The sequence below is a fragment of the Oryx dammah genome, unplaced genomic scaffold (genome assembly GCF_014754425.2).
Source record: "Oryx dammah isolate SB20612 unplaced genomic scaffold, SCBI_Odam_1.1 HiC_scaffold_21, whole genome shotgun sequence".
Lineage (NCBI taxonomy): Eukaryota > Metazoa > Chordata > Mammalia > Artiodactyla > Bovidae > Oryx > Oryx dammah.
Genome location: NW_024070205.1, coordinates 51,114,211 through 51,129,236, shown reverse-complemented (window position 1 = coordinate 51,129,236; position 15,026 = coordinate 51,114,211).

Sequence of the window (15,026 nt, the reverse complement as noted above, 5' to 3'; positions counted from 1 at the left end):
CATAGCGTCACAAAGAGTCGGACATGACTGAAGTGACTTAGCATAGCACGTAATCTTCCCCCACTGTGTCCACAAGTCTGTTCTTTGTGTCTGCGTCGCTATTCCTCCCTTGCAAATAGGTTTATCAGTACCATTTTTCTAGATTCCATATATATGTGTTAATATAATATTTGTTTTTCTCTTTCTGACTTCATTCTGTCTCTAGATTCATCTACCACACTATAACTGACTCAAATCCTTTTTTTTTTTTTTAATGGCTGAGCAATATTCAGCTGGGAGTCATTGTTTGCTTGAAGGAAAAAAACCCTAAAATTTCACAAGGACAATAGTCATGAAAATAAGTCATAAGGAAAATAAACATGGCCACATTTTAGGGATATTGTTTGATCATTTCCAGTCCCATGGCTCATTTATCAAATATTGAGTTATTTTTGTATTAACTTGTGTACTTCAAGGGCTTCCCAGATGGGGCTAGTGGTAAAGAACCCACCTGCCAATTCAGGAGACATGGGTTTGATCCCTGGGTCGGGAAGATCCCCTAGAAGAGGGCATGGTGGCAACCCACTTTAGTATTCTTGCCTGGAGAATCCCTGGACAGAGGAGCCTGGCAGGCAACAGTTCATAGGGTAGCAAAGAGTAAGACACGACTGAAGTGACTTAGCACTCATGCACAGGTACTTCAAAGGACACTATCAAGAAAGCAAAAAAAAAAAAAAAAAACAGCCCTCAGAATGGGAGAAATATTTGTAAATCACATGCTTAATAAGGAACTTGTGTTCAAAATATATAAAGAAATCTCACAACTTGATAATAAAAAGATAACCCAACTCAAAGATGGGCAAAGGATCCAAAGAAGATATAAGGCAATAAGCACATGAAAAGATGCTCAATGTCATTAGGGAAATTTAAATCAAAACTACAATGAGGGGCTTCCCTGTTTGTCCAGTGGCTAAGACTCTAGGCTCCCAATGCAGGGAGCCCAGGTTCAATCCCTGGTCAGGGAACTATATCCCACATGCCACAACTAAGACCCTGGTGCCGCCAAATAAATAAATAACAAATATTAAAAAAAAAAAAAACCCACAATGAGATATCACTTCACATTCACTGAGGTGGCTATGCTCAACAAGACAGATAATAGCTAGTGTTGACAAAGTCATGGAAGAATTGAAATCTTTGTATACAGATGCTGGGAATGTAAACTGGTATAGCCACTATGGAAAATAGTATGGTGGTTCCTCAAAAAAATTGAACAGCAAAATCATATGCTCTAGTAATTCTACTTCTTCTGAGTGTTGAAAGCAAGGTCTTGAAATATTTGTAGACTTATGTTCATACAAGCATTATTCACAATAGTAAAGAGGTGGAAGTAACCAAGGTGTCCATCAATATTGAATGGATAAACAAATATGGTAAATGCATACAATGGGATATTATATTATTCCTCAGCCTCAAAAAGGAAGGAAATTCTAACATATGCACAATATGGATGAACTTTGAAGACATCATGCTAAGTAAAATAAGCCAGTCACACACTCACAAAAAAGTATTGTATAATTCCTTTTACATGAGCTAATCAGATTCATAAGGCTTCCCTGGTGGCTCAGACAGTAAAGCGTCTGCCTGCAATGTGGGAGACCCGGGTTTGATCCCTGGGTCAGGAAGATCCTCTGGAGAAGGAAATGGCAACCCACTCCAGTACCCCTGCCTGGAAAATCCCATGGACAGAGGAGCCTGGTATGCTACAGTCCATGGGGTCGCAAAGAGTCGGACATGACTGAGCGACTTCACTCACTCACTCACTCACATTCATAGAAACAGAAGGCAGAATGGTGGTTGCCAGGGACTGGGAGAGGCGGAAATGGGGAGTTACTGTTTAATGGTTATGGAGCTTCAATTTGGAAAGATAAAGTTCCGAGATGGATGGTGCTAATGTTTGTGCAGTGTATGAATATACTTAATGCTACTGAACTGTACACTTAAAAATAGTTAATATGGTAAGTTTTATATTATGTATATTTTACCACTATTAAAATACACGTTGTACAAATAGGATACACAATGTGATCTCATTTATAAATACACATGCAGAGACTAAAATCTGAAACAAAAGATAGACAATGGTAGCTGTCTCTCAGTGGTAGGATTATGAGTGATTTTTATTCTCTTTATATCTGTATTTATCTTTTTTCTACAGTAAGATTTTGTTACTTTCATGATAAAACCAGTTGTTGAAAAAAGTGGTATATAATAGTAATAGTAATAATGGGACATTACCTAGAAATAAAAAGAAATGTACTAATGCATGCTAAACATAGGTGAGCCTTAAAAACATGCTAAGTGAAAAAAGCCAGTCACAAAAGACCACGTATTGTATGATCCCATTCATATGAAATGTCCAGAATAGGCAAATCCATAGTGAGAGAAAGCAGATTAATGGTTACGTAAGGCTGGAGTTGGCAAATGTGGGAGACCTGGGTTCAGTCCCTGGGTTGGGAAGATCCCCTGGAGGAGGGCATGGCAACCCATTCCAGTATTCTTGTCTGGAGAATCCCCAAGAACAGTGGAGCCTGACGGGCTGCAGTCCATGACTGCAATCCATGGGGTTGCAGAGTCTGACACAACTGAGTGACTAATCACAGCACAGCACAAGGATGGAGTCGAGGAGATAGAGGAGGGATTGGAGGTGGGGGAGAATTGAGAATAACTACCCAAGGATGCAGCGCTTCCTTTTGGAGTGAAGTAAATGTTCTAAAATTGACTTATTGCAGTGATGGCTGCATACCTCTGTGCATGTACTACAACTCACTGAATTATAAGTTTTAAATAGATAAATTTCATGGTATGTGCATTATCTCACAATAAAGTTGTTACATAAATCTTATTTTCAGACTCTTTGGGTTTTACCTCAATCTAAAATCTTTGGTAGTCACTGAAAAAAAAAAAAGGTTTATTTATTTATTACTTTCGGCTGTGCTGGGTCTTCGTTGCTGCACGCAGGCTTTCTCTAGTTGTGACAAGCCGGGGCTACTCTTCATTGTGGTTCCCAGGCTTGTCGTTGCGGTGGCTCCTCTTGTTGCAGAGCACAGGCTTCAGTAGTTTCGGTTCTTGGACTCTAGAGCCCTGGCTCAGTAGTTGTATCGTTTGGGCTTAGTTGCTCCAAGGCATGTGAAATCTTTCCGGTCCAGGGATCAAAACTGTATCCCCTGCACTGGCAGGCAGATTCTTTACCTCTGAAAAGAAAGAAAGTGAAGTCCTTCAGTTGTGTCCGACTCTTTGTGACCCCATGGACTGTAGCCCACCAGGCTCCTCCATCCATGGAGTACTCTAGGCAAGAGTACTGGAGTGGGTTGCCATTTCCTTCTCTAGGGGATCTTCCCGACCCAGAGATAGAACCAGGGTCTCCCGCATTTCGGGCAGATGCTTTACTGTCTGAGCCATCAGGAAAATCCCCCCATAGTCACTTTTTGTAGAATCCTTTTCTAAGTCACTCAGTGAAGATGCAAAGTCAACTGCCCTCTGCTGAGCAACTTTAAATGATAGATCCAAACAAAAGACCGATATTAAATGCTTTCCTGTCCACTCTGTCTTTTCTGCCAAACATTCTACTTCCTATTCTGCAAACTATGCTGGAAAGAGAAGCTGCTTTTCCTGTTCAACCCAAGTGACTACAGGAAGATGCAAGTTGAATTCTTGACAGATCCTATTTCTTTAGAATGACCCTTAAGAGGGTCATCCAATACCAATTTTTCCTGAGACCCAGGTAAAAGTATCATTTAGTTTAAAAACAACAACAGAGGAGGGGATCATTAAACCTATTTCCTAAGGCTGTACTATGAATTAAACGAGATCAGTTCTGTAAAACACCTGGCCCATATCCCAGCACAGAAACACCATCTCCTGCCACTCTTTCCTATGTCCTGTTTCCTTAACTGTACCAAGAAGAAACTAAATGTTGTGAGTTGTATTTATGAGAAACTACTTCTAAAGACATTATGCTCAGCAAACTTTAGTAGCATATCCCAGTTTTTTTTTTTTTTTTTTTAGTGAAGATCTCTTTGTTTTTCATTCTACAGAATGGAGTCAAGCCTAAGGAAAAACATCACTTCCTTGAAGGAATAAGAGCAACTTCTTTCACCAAGTATCTTTCATAACAAACTATGGAAAAAGTTGTACTAGATTATCCCATGGGAGGGAAAGTAGAAAAACATACTCCCCACAGAAATGAACATACTCAATCATTGTCTAGAATTTTCTAAATGAATTGAACATCAACTAGGGGGCACATGGGATTAGACTACCCAATAAGGAGTGCCACGTCATCAATGCTGCCCAAACCAGAAAGATGGCTTCATGAAGTGGATTTATGAATTCTAGCCCCCAAAAGATTGTCCCTTCAGGACATGTATATGTCTATGGGATGTGAAGACATTAAGAGTTGGATAATCATTGATTTTGCTTTCATTTCTAAACCCTCAGATTCTAAGCAATTCAAAAGGGTGAAATTATCCAGTAGTTGATGAGCAAATATTTATTAAGCACCTAGTGTGACATGCTTTAGGTTACATTCATTGTGACATAGTGCCTACCCTTACAGGTTGTGTGGACTAGTGGAAGACACAGATTCTTCCAGCTATTACAGTCAGGTGATGAGTGCTATGAGGTTGAGGACAGGATGCTATAGAAGCATACAGGGGCAGGGAGCAGGAAAGTTTTCATAGGGAAATGGTGTCTGAACTGAGACCTGAAGAACGAGTAGAAGTTAGGGGAAGGAAGTGGAAGAAGAAACTAATAGTGTTAATGGCAGAGGGTCATGAACAGAGGCCCAGAGGTGAGAAAGTAAATGACTTTTATTCCAGGATATTTAAGTAGTTCAGGATGGCTGGAGAGTTTAAGATATGGCAAGAGAGCACTTCCCTGGTAGTCCAGTGGCTAAGACTCCACATTCCCAATGCAGAGGGCCTGGGTTTGACCCTTGCTAGCTAGGGGAACTAGATCCCACGTGCTGCAACTAAGACCTGGCACAGTCAAATAAATTAATTAATTAAAAAAATTTTTTAAAGATATGTCAAGAGGAAAAACTAGAGAAATAAACATGGGTCACACAAGAGTCAGAGGGAGCTTGAAAAACTTTTCCTGAAGTGACTTTTGCTAGCTATGATAATAGATGCCTCGTAGATCTCCAGCTGTGAGGAATGTAGTTGGTTGGCGAGCCCCCCTGCTGCTTCCGAAGGTCTGCTCAGCATTTCTGCTGATGCCAGGCTCTCCTCGGGCTGCTGCTCCTAGCCAGTAACTGAGCATGGCAGAGCTGCCAGAGCCAAACCATTTGTCCTCAACATGGGCCTCCTGTATTGGGCAATCTTGGCTCTGGGGCTCCTGCATGGCATGGTCTGGATTGGCCGCATACTCATCTAGCTGCCTGCAACATGACGGTGACCCTTGGCAACACTGTGGAACATAATAAATGATGTTCTGTGACTGCTGGTCTTGGGGTGCAAGATATACCAGCTTGTCAGCATTGATTAATAGTTGTTTCTTTGGTGGAGTCTTGGGGATTTCAGTGATTAGAGCTGGCCATGGAGCTAGAATATGCCTACACTATCAGCTCACTCTAAGTGATCTCCACCATGAGTCAGTCTTAGACTCCTTGGTACACAGGAGCTAATGGTGGTTTGAGACCTGGAGACAAAGTGCATCCTGTGGGATCCAGCAGTGGGTGAACAAAGAAGCCCGTACCTGAGATCTCCAGCCCCTTCATTGCATAACTTTGCTGGGGACTGGGAATTCCTTAACCACTGGTGGCCCAGTGGTTAAGACTCCACACTTCCAATGCAAGGGACATGGGTTCAATCCCTAGTCAGGGAACAAGGACCCCACATGCTTCAGGGGACGGCCAAATAGTAAACAAATAAAAAATAAAAACGAATAGAAAAATTGTCCTGTACCAAGAGTGAACCCTAATGTAAACTGTGGACTTTGAGAGAGAATGGTGTGTCCATGTAGCTTCACGAGTTGTAACAAATGTACCACTCTGGTGGGAGATGTGTAAACGGGGAGGCTGTGCATGTGCGGGGGACAGGGAGTGTATAAGAAACCTCTCTACCTTCTGTTCAATTTTGCTACTAAAATTGCTCTTTAAAAATAAAGTCTAAAAACACATAAACAAAAAAACTATGAGTGTAAGCTGTTGGAGTCCTGTGAGTCCTTCCAGCAATCAAACATTGAAAGTGATTAAAGTATAGTTAACACAGTCTCCCAACTGGCCTGCTCAAGATGGTCCTGGAGCTGCTTTACAATTGGAGCCTCCTCCTATGAGAAGCTCTTTCCTTCCTTTCATCTCCTTTTATAGGTGTCAGACCTGGAGTCTGCTCTGAGGCTCTCCTCACACCCTCTTGCTCCCTCTCTGCTTTATCTTTCAAAACTGTTTCCCCAAATAAATCTTCTGCATATCTGATTCCCTCCTGACATCTGCTTCTCAGAGCACCTGAACTGGAACTGTATGTATTAGGAAATAGTCTGGAAAAGCAGGTGTTACAATGAACTTTGAACTGGATAACTCATCATCCGGCTGGCAGGGAATATCCCAACCCAGGTGGAATGTGGGACATAATTCTTGGCACACTGATAACTGAAGATTTCATTTGTGGTGTCCTAGAAAAATATCCCATGGGAGGGGAACACCTTCGCTGATGCAATGATTCAGGCACTGAAAGAAAAGGGGGAAAATGGTGCTTACAAGGACAGTGGATTGGCTGGTTATTACTAAGTTGTACTGATGTCTTGCATAGGAATAACGAAAAAAGAGTTATCCAACACCTAAAAGCTAAGTGGAGAGCCAGAGGGTTCTTGGCTAGCTTATTAAGAGGTCTTTATTGCCTCCATGAAGAAAGAACACAGCAAAAGAGTAAGAGTAGGATTTAATAGCTAGAGTCATTGAGCTCCAGAGACATGTAAATGCTCAGGCAGGACAGGTTATGTCATGCCTAGGTCACAGTCCTAGGTGAGAAAACCTGGAGTCCTTTGACAGGGCTTCCTCTGGCAGCTCAGATGGTAAAGAATGTGCCTGCAATGTGGGAGACCAGGGTTCGATCCATGGGTCTGGAAGATCCCCTGGAGAAGGAAATGGCTAACCATTACTCTATTCTTGCCTGGATAATTCCATGGACAGAGGAGCCTGGCGGGCTACAGACCATGGGATTGCAAAAGAGTTGGACACAACTGAGTGACTAACACACTTTCTTGGGAAGGAGACTTGTAGAGGGATGTTCCTGAGGATATGGCTGTGCAGACTCTCCTGAATCCTCGGAGGTGTAGAGGAATCCAGCCCTCCTTTTAGAGCTAGTTCTCTTCCCACTCAGGAAGACACTGAAGCATCTTCTCTCTGACAAAACAATAGGGTTCCCCGACCCCAATCACACTCTTGATTGCTAGGCTGATAACCAAGGTTAAATCCCAGCTTAAGACTGAAAAAGGAGAGAGATTACACCAGATGGAGCTTCCAGAATTACCCAGCACATACTGGTAGAAACCAGGAGATTTTGAATTAGACTTTTAAAAAATTATTGACTGAGTTGGCTGCACTGGGTCTTAATTGTGGCATGCAAGATCTTCCAGTGGTGGCATGTGTGATCATTAGCTGTGGCACGTGGGATCTAGTTCCCTGACCAGGGATTGAACCTGGGTCCTTTGCATTGGAAGCATGGAGTCTTAGTCCAGGGGGACCACCAGGGAAGTCCCTAGATCGGATTTTGAAGGCTACTGATCAGGAAGACTGAGTGAACTCCGGGAGATGGTGATGGACAGGGAGGCCTGGAGTGCTGCGATTCATGGGGTCCCAAAGAGTCGGACACGACTGAGCAACTGAACTGAACTGAACTGAACTGATATAATATTAAAATATTAAAAATAAAAATTTAAATAAATAAAATATTTATTTTATTTAAAATAAATATAAAATGGATGAGGAAGGATTCATTGACCTGGGGACTTTCTTTTGGGATGTAGGATTTAATGTCCTGACAAAAATCTCAAGGGTTACTACAGTATCACAAAGAAGCCTGGAGAAAGCAATAGTCTACACTGAATGAAGTAGAAATACCTGAGTTGCCCTGGCAGACTAGAGGAAGGAATAAATGGGCTCAGAGAGGTGGGTGTGCTGCAATGGATACTTCATACAAGCCAGAATAATCAGCAGAGAAGTGTGCTATTTGGGAAAGCCCAGGGGACGTGTCAATCAGAACGTGCTAGTGTGGAGAAATTCAGCAGTGGCTCTCCCATGAAGGCCAGGGGTGACCGCAGGAGAGGCAGTCGCAGGCTGGTCTCCTTAAGAGTGCTGGGAATGATGTGGGGCCTATTGAAAATAATAGCAGCTAGGGACTTCCCTGGTGCTCCAGGGGTTGAGAATCTGCTTTGTAGTGAAAGGGACATGGGTTCGATCCGTGGCTGAAGAACTAAGATCCCACATCTCACCGATCAACTACTGAGCCTACAACTGAGAACTGATATAGCCAAAACTAAATATAAAAGAATTTTTTTTAAATAACAGATGCCAGATGGCAGTGCTTAATCATGGGAAAGCAGTGTGGGTGGGGGATGCTTCTACCACAAAAACTGGCATGGTTGAAGGGACAGCCAAGGGAGTTGACCCACAGAAACATGTGGAAATGGAAATAGTTAATGAGATATGGTGTCTCTATGGGCAAAATAGGTGGGTAGCCAACAAAACAACTACTTAATATCTACAGTCAAGACAAGGTTGGAAGAGTAGGAACAGGAGGGCAGTCACCCTAATAAAAAGTCTTGATGCCTTGCTCATTTTCCAACCCTTAGCTAAATTACATACAGATCTGGGACCCACTGATGGAAGAGCTGGCCAAGTTCTTAGGTGGAAGCACCCTTGATCCGTATGGCTAGTGAACACCGATGATTCCTAGTTGTTCCTCAAAGGAACCTGTTTATTCAAGTGACAGCACACTGAGGAAAAGCGGATACCTAAACGTTTCAAGGACTATTGAACACACATCTGAGTTTGATAGTCACAGGCCTGAGGTCATCATCAGTCCCTTTTAATGTGGACCAGGTTTTCAGTACTTGTAAAATCATTTGTGAACTTTTATATTCATGTTTTCTAAAGTTCAGTGAACTGATTCAAATAAAGTTACCTCAACATGTGAAAAGAAAAATCTGTGAGATCATTTTAAACCCAGAAGTTATCTTGATTACACCACTGGCTGCAGAAATCTTCTTGTTCTCCCTTGGAGATAACTTAATTGCTCTTAATCTCACAGGCATTGGAATCTAAAGCTATTAATACATTCTTCCTCACAAGCAAAATGCACCTAATTTCACCCCAAATGTCATCAGATTGCAGTGAATTCTCATTAGAAAATTGTCTTTCAACTCTCAGAATGGAAGAAAATATTTGCAAATGAAGCAACCGACAACAAGGGGTTAATCTCCAAAACATACCAATGGATAATGCAGCTCAATATTGAAAAAACAAACAATCCAATAAAAAAATGGATGGAAGATCTAAACAGATATTTCTCCAAAGAAAACACACGGATGGTTAAAAAGCACATGAAAAGATGCTCAACATCACTAATTATTACAGAAATGCAAATCAAAACTACAACGAGGTATCATCTCACAACAATCAGAATGGCCGTTGTCAAAACAAAAAAATCTACACAGTAAATGCTGGAGAGGGTATGGAGAAAAGGGAACCCTCCTACACTGTTGGTAGAAATGTAAACTAGTGTAGTTGCTACGGAGGTTCCTTAAAAAACTAAAAATAGAGTTACCATATGACTCAGCAACCCACTCCTGGGAGTATATCCAGAGAAAAACACTATCCAAAAGAATAATGCACACCAATATTCATTACAGCACTATTTACAATAGACAAGATGTAGAAACAACCTGAATGTCAAGCAACCGAGGAATGGATAAAGATGTGGTGCATACACACAATGGAATATTATTCAGCCGTCAAAAATGACGTCATGTCATTTGCATCAACATGGACGGACCTACAGATTGTTGTACTGAGTGAAGTAAGTCAGACAGAGGAAGACAGTACCATATGATATTGCTTATATGTAGAATCTAAAAAGAAAACTATCAATGAACTTATTCATAAAACAGAAATACAGTTACAGATGTAGAAAATAAACTGGTTACCAGAGGGTGTGGGGGAGGGATAAATTGGATGATTGGGTTTGACAGATACACACTAATATATGTAAAATAGATAACCTAAATAAATAATAAGTAATAAGGACCTACTGTATAGTACATGGAACTCTTCTCAATACTTTGTAGTGGCCTATATGGGAAAAGAATCTAAAAAAGGATGGATATATGTATTTGTATAATTGAATCACTTTGCTGCACAGTAGAAACTAACCCAACATTGTAAATCAACTATATCCCCAAAAAAGTTTTTTAAAAAGGACTTCTCTAGTGGTCCAGTCATTAAGAATCTGCCTTCTGATGCAGGGGACTCAGGTTTGACCAGGAGAAGGGGACGACAGAGGATGAGATGGCTAGATGGCATCACTGACTCGATGGATGCGAGTCTGGGTGAACTCCGGGAGTTGGTGATGGACAGGGAGGCCTGGCGTGCTGCGATTCATGGGGTCGCAAAGAGTCAGACACGACTGAGCGACTGAACTGAACCGAACTGAGCTGGGAACTAAGATCCCACATGCCTCAGGGCAACTAAGCCCACATACTTCAACTACTAAGCCCACGTGTCACAAACTAGAGAGAAGCCCATGTGCTGCAATGGAAAAGATTCCGGGGCTGCAACTCAGACCAGACACAGTCAAAAATAAATAAAAATTAAAAAGTCAGTATCTTCTGGGGAAACCTGTGCCATGGAAATCATTAATTCAGCTTTTAAAGGCCTCTGTGCTGCCCTTCGTATTTCAATTGCATTATTTTCTTCAAGTTCCCCTTTATGACTTAATGGATAACTGCAAGTGCTGGTAAAACAAAACGGAAAGGAAATTTTACCATCTGATCTCTGCTGTATCAGGAGTTGATTTTCTGTGTTGAATAAGATGATGCTTAAGGCTTGATGCAATAGTCTTTTCGCAATGTTTTTTCAGCCAAGTAACAGTTCATTTTGATTCTAGGTCTAATTTTGTTGTCATTTTCATGGATAAGAATATACATCATTGCCAGAAATGGAAATCACTGCTCATCAGAATTGTCGATATTTGTTTCAGGCACTGTTAGCACATGTCTATCCTGTCCTAAATATCCTTTGCTCTGGCTGCAGCAGAAGGTCCCAGGGCTGAGTCAGACAGCAAGAACCAAGAAAGCACAGCTGGACTTGAAACGTGTCTCCTCTAGGACTTGCAGGTCACAGGTTGATGGGCTCAAAAGTAACTCCTACCTGAGATTTGCTTTCTCTCACTTTGCCACAGGTGATTGGTTCAAGAATAGGAAACTGAATCAGTGATTCTCTCCTGTAAGGATTGTGGAATGGGGTCCAAAAGAGTGGACTTAGTCACTTGCCAAATGGTTACACGGTAGGGCACAAATGTGTCCTTTTCTTTGCCTGTGTTTTCTTCCCTGTGGCTAGAAAAAGCCAGTCCACAGAAAAGAAAGTGGTGGACTCAAGGTGCAGAGAGAGGTTGAGCCCTAGCAGTACTCTCAACAGAAGGGTCATTGATTTACAATACTGTGTTAGTTTTCCTTTGTTTGTTTTTTAATTCAGCTGCAGCACGCAGGATCTTTTTTTTAGCTGCAGTATGTGGGATCTTTAGTTGCAGCATGTGGGATCGAGTTCCCTGACCAGGCATTGAACCCAAGGCCCCTGCATTGGGAGCTTGGAGCCTTAGCCACTGGACCACCAGGGAAGTACCTTTTGTGTCAGTTTTAGGTGTACAACATCCTGACTCAGCATTTTTGCAAATTATATTCCATTGTAGTTTATCGTATTTTAAAAATTTGATTTTAGAGTCAGTCCTTTATCAAAAATGAAAGGATTAGACGAGACTGACTACAAAATAAGAATTACATATGTGTGTCTGTACATAGAATATCAGCATAATCTCTGTATTTATTGCATGGCATATATTCATACCTATATACAGACATTCATACCGAATACAGTGCAGGCAAAAGAAATAGAATGGTTAGTTCTACCTGGTGGTCTCAACTATGAAAATACTTCAGACTAGTGAGTTTGCTTGAACTGAACTGAGATAGAAAAGGCCACATGAACATCTAATTGGATGAGATTTACCCTGGAAGGTGAAGATATTGTCAGTTTTTTTTTATTTGTTGTTGTTGCCATTCTGATTCTTTTATGGTCAAAGAACATACTCTACACTGTTTCAGTCCTTTTAAATGTGAGACTTGTTTTATGCCCAGGATATAGACTATCTTGGTGAATGTTACATTTGCACTTGAGAAGAATGTGTATTTTGCAGTCATTAGGTGGCATGTTCTATAAATAACAGTTAGGTCGAGTTGATTGATAATGTTCAAATCTGCACCTATTGATTTTCTCTCTACTTAACCTATCGATTGCCCAGAAAGAATTGTTGAAAATTGAAACTGTCATTGTGGATTTATTTCTCATTTCATTTTTGGTTTCCTCTATTTTGAATTTCATTTACTAAGTATACACATACTTAGGATTCTTATCTTCTTGGACTGTCCTTTTTGTCACCATGAAAAAATGTTTAAAATCTCTGGTAGTACTCCTTATTCTGGAATTTACTTTGTCTGATATTAGTTTAGATTGCTTATGATTGGTGTTTGCATTTTTTCCATTCATTTATTCTAGAATTGATGCTTTTGAACTGTGGTGTTGGAAAAGACTCTTGAGAGTCCCTTGGACTGCAAGGAGATCCAATCAGTCCATCCTAAAGGAGATCAGTCCTGCGTGTTCATTGGAAGGACTGATGTTGAGGCTGAAACTCCAATACTTTGGCCACCTGTTTCAAAGAGCTGACTCATTGGAAAAGACCCTGATGCTGGGAAAGATTGAGGGCAAGAGGAGAAGGGAACGACAGAAGATGAGATGGGTGGATGGCATCACCGACACAATGGACACAATGAGTTTGGGTAAAGTCCGGGAGTTGGTGATGGACAGGGAGGCCTGGTGTGCTGCGATTCATGGGGTGGCAAAGAGTCGGACACAACTGAGCAACTGAACTGAACTGAACTTTGATTATTTTTAGAATATCATTTTTTTCTTCTCTATTGATTTCTAAGCTATACTTCTATATTATTTATTTTTTTAGTGTTCATGCTAGAATTTATAATACAAAATTTAACCACATGTTTTTAAATACTGTTATCCTACTTTACATACAATAAGTTTTAATAGTATACCTCCACTTTCCCCTCATGAACTTTATGCTACTGTCTTAATATATTTTATTTTTATATATGTTACAAAGCTCAAAATATATTTTTATTTTTATTTAAGTTATCAATTGTCTTTTAAAGATTTTTTGAAACTATTTGGTATTGATCCATGTATTTATCATTTCAGCCACTCTTAATTTCTTTGCTCTGACTTTTCTATTTGGTATCATTTTCCTTCAACCTGAGGAACTCTTTTAAAAGCATTTCTTAATAATCCAATTCTGTGGGAAATTACCCTCTCAGCCTTTGCTTATCTGAAACTATTTCTGTTTCATTAGATTGGTAACTTTTTTTCTTTCAGCATTTTACAGATGGCATTTTGGGGGCGGGTACTTGCATTGTTTCTAATGAAAACTGTTCGTTCCTCTAGATGTAATGTATCTTTGTTCTTCTCTACTTTTAAGATCTCTATCGCTTGTTTTCAGCAATTTGATTATAATGTCCTTTGGCATGTTGTCTATTTGAGTTTTTTCCTGCGTCAGGTTCATTAAGCTTTTTGGATCTTTAGTGTACTTCTGCATTGCACCCCAAATGTCCATTACTGGGAAAAGACCTAAGGTTGTGTAAAAAATAAGAGTCATAATCTCTATGGCAGAAAGTGAAGAAGAACTAAAGAGCCTCTTGATGAAAGTGAAAGAGGAGAGTGAAAAAGTTGGCTTAAAGCTCAACATTCAGAAAACGAAGATCATGGCATCCAGTCCCATCACTCCATGGCAGATAGATGGGGAAACAGTGGAAACAGTGGCTAACTTTATTTTTCTGGGCTCCAAAATCACTGCAGATGGTGACTGCAGCCATGAAATTAAAAGACGCTTACTCCTTGGAAGGAAAGTTATGATCAACCTAGACAGCATATTAAAAAGCAGAGACATTACTTTGCCAACAAAGGTCCATCTAGTCAAGGCTATGGTTTTTCCAGTGGTCATGTATGGATGTGGGAGTTGGACTTTATAGCTTTCTTTATAGAAAGCTGAGTGCCGAAGAATTGATGGTGTTGGAGAAGACTCTTGAAGAGTCCCTTGGGCTGCAAGGAGACCCAACCAGTCCGTCCTAGAGGAGGAGCTCAGTCCTGGGTGTTCATTGGAAGGACTGATGTTGAAGCTGAAACTCCAATACTTTGGCCACCTGATGCGAAGAGCTGACTCATTGGAAAAGACTGTGATGCTGGGAGGGATTGGGGGCAAGAAGAGAAGGGGACAACAGAGGATGAGATGGTTGGATAGCATCATCGACTCGATGGACATGGGTTTGGGTGGACTTCGGGAGTTGGTGATGGACAGGGAGGCCTGGCATGCTGTGATTCATGGGGTCTCAGAGTCAGACATGACTGAGCGATTGAACTGAACTGAACTGAACTGAATCTAGACATGATCCTGTTTTGCCACATGTGCATGAGAGAGTATTCAAATCAAATAAAGCTGGTTGACCTTAAAATGATCTCCTCAGTCTTTAAATAAACTTCAAGCAACCTGCATCCCTGTTAACTCATTTACTCATTCATTCATTCAGCCAGAGTATCCTCAGTCCTGCCCTGATGTCAGGCACTTACCTGCTTAGAGCTGAGAGAACAAACTTGAATCAGACGGTGCCCACTGTCTTCAAGAATCACAGAACAGGGTGAAGAGCATTACTGC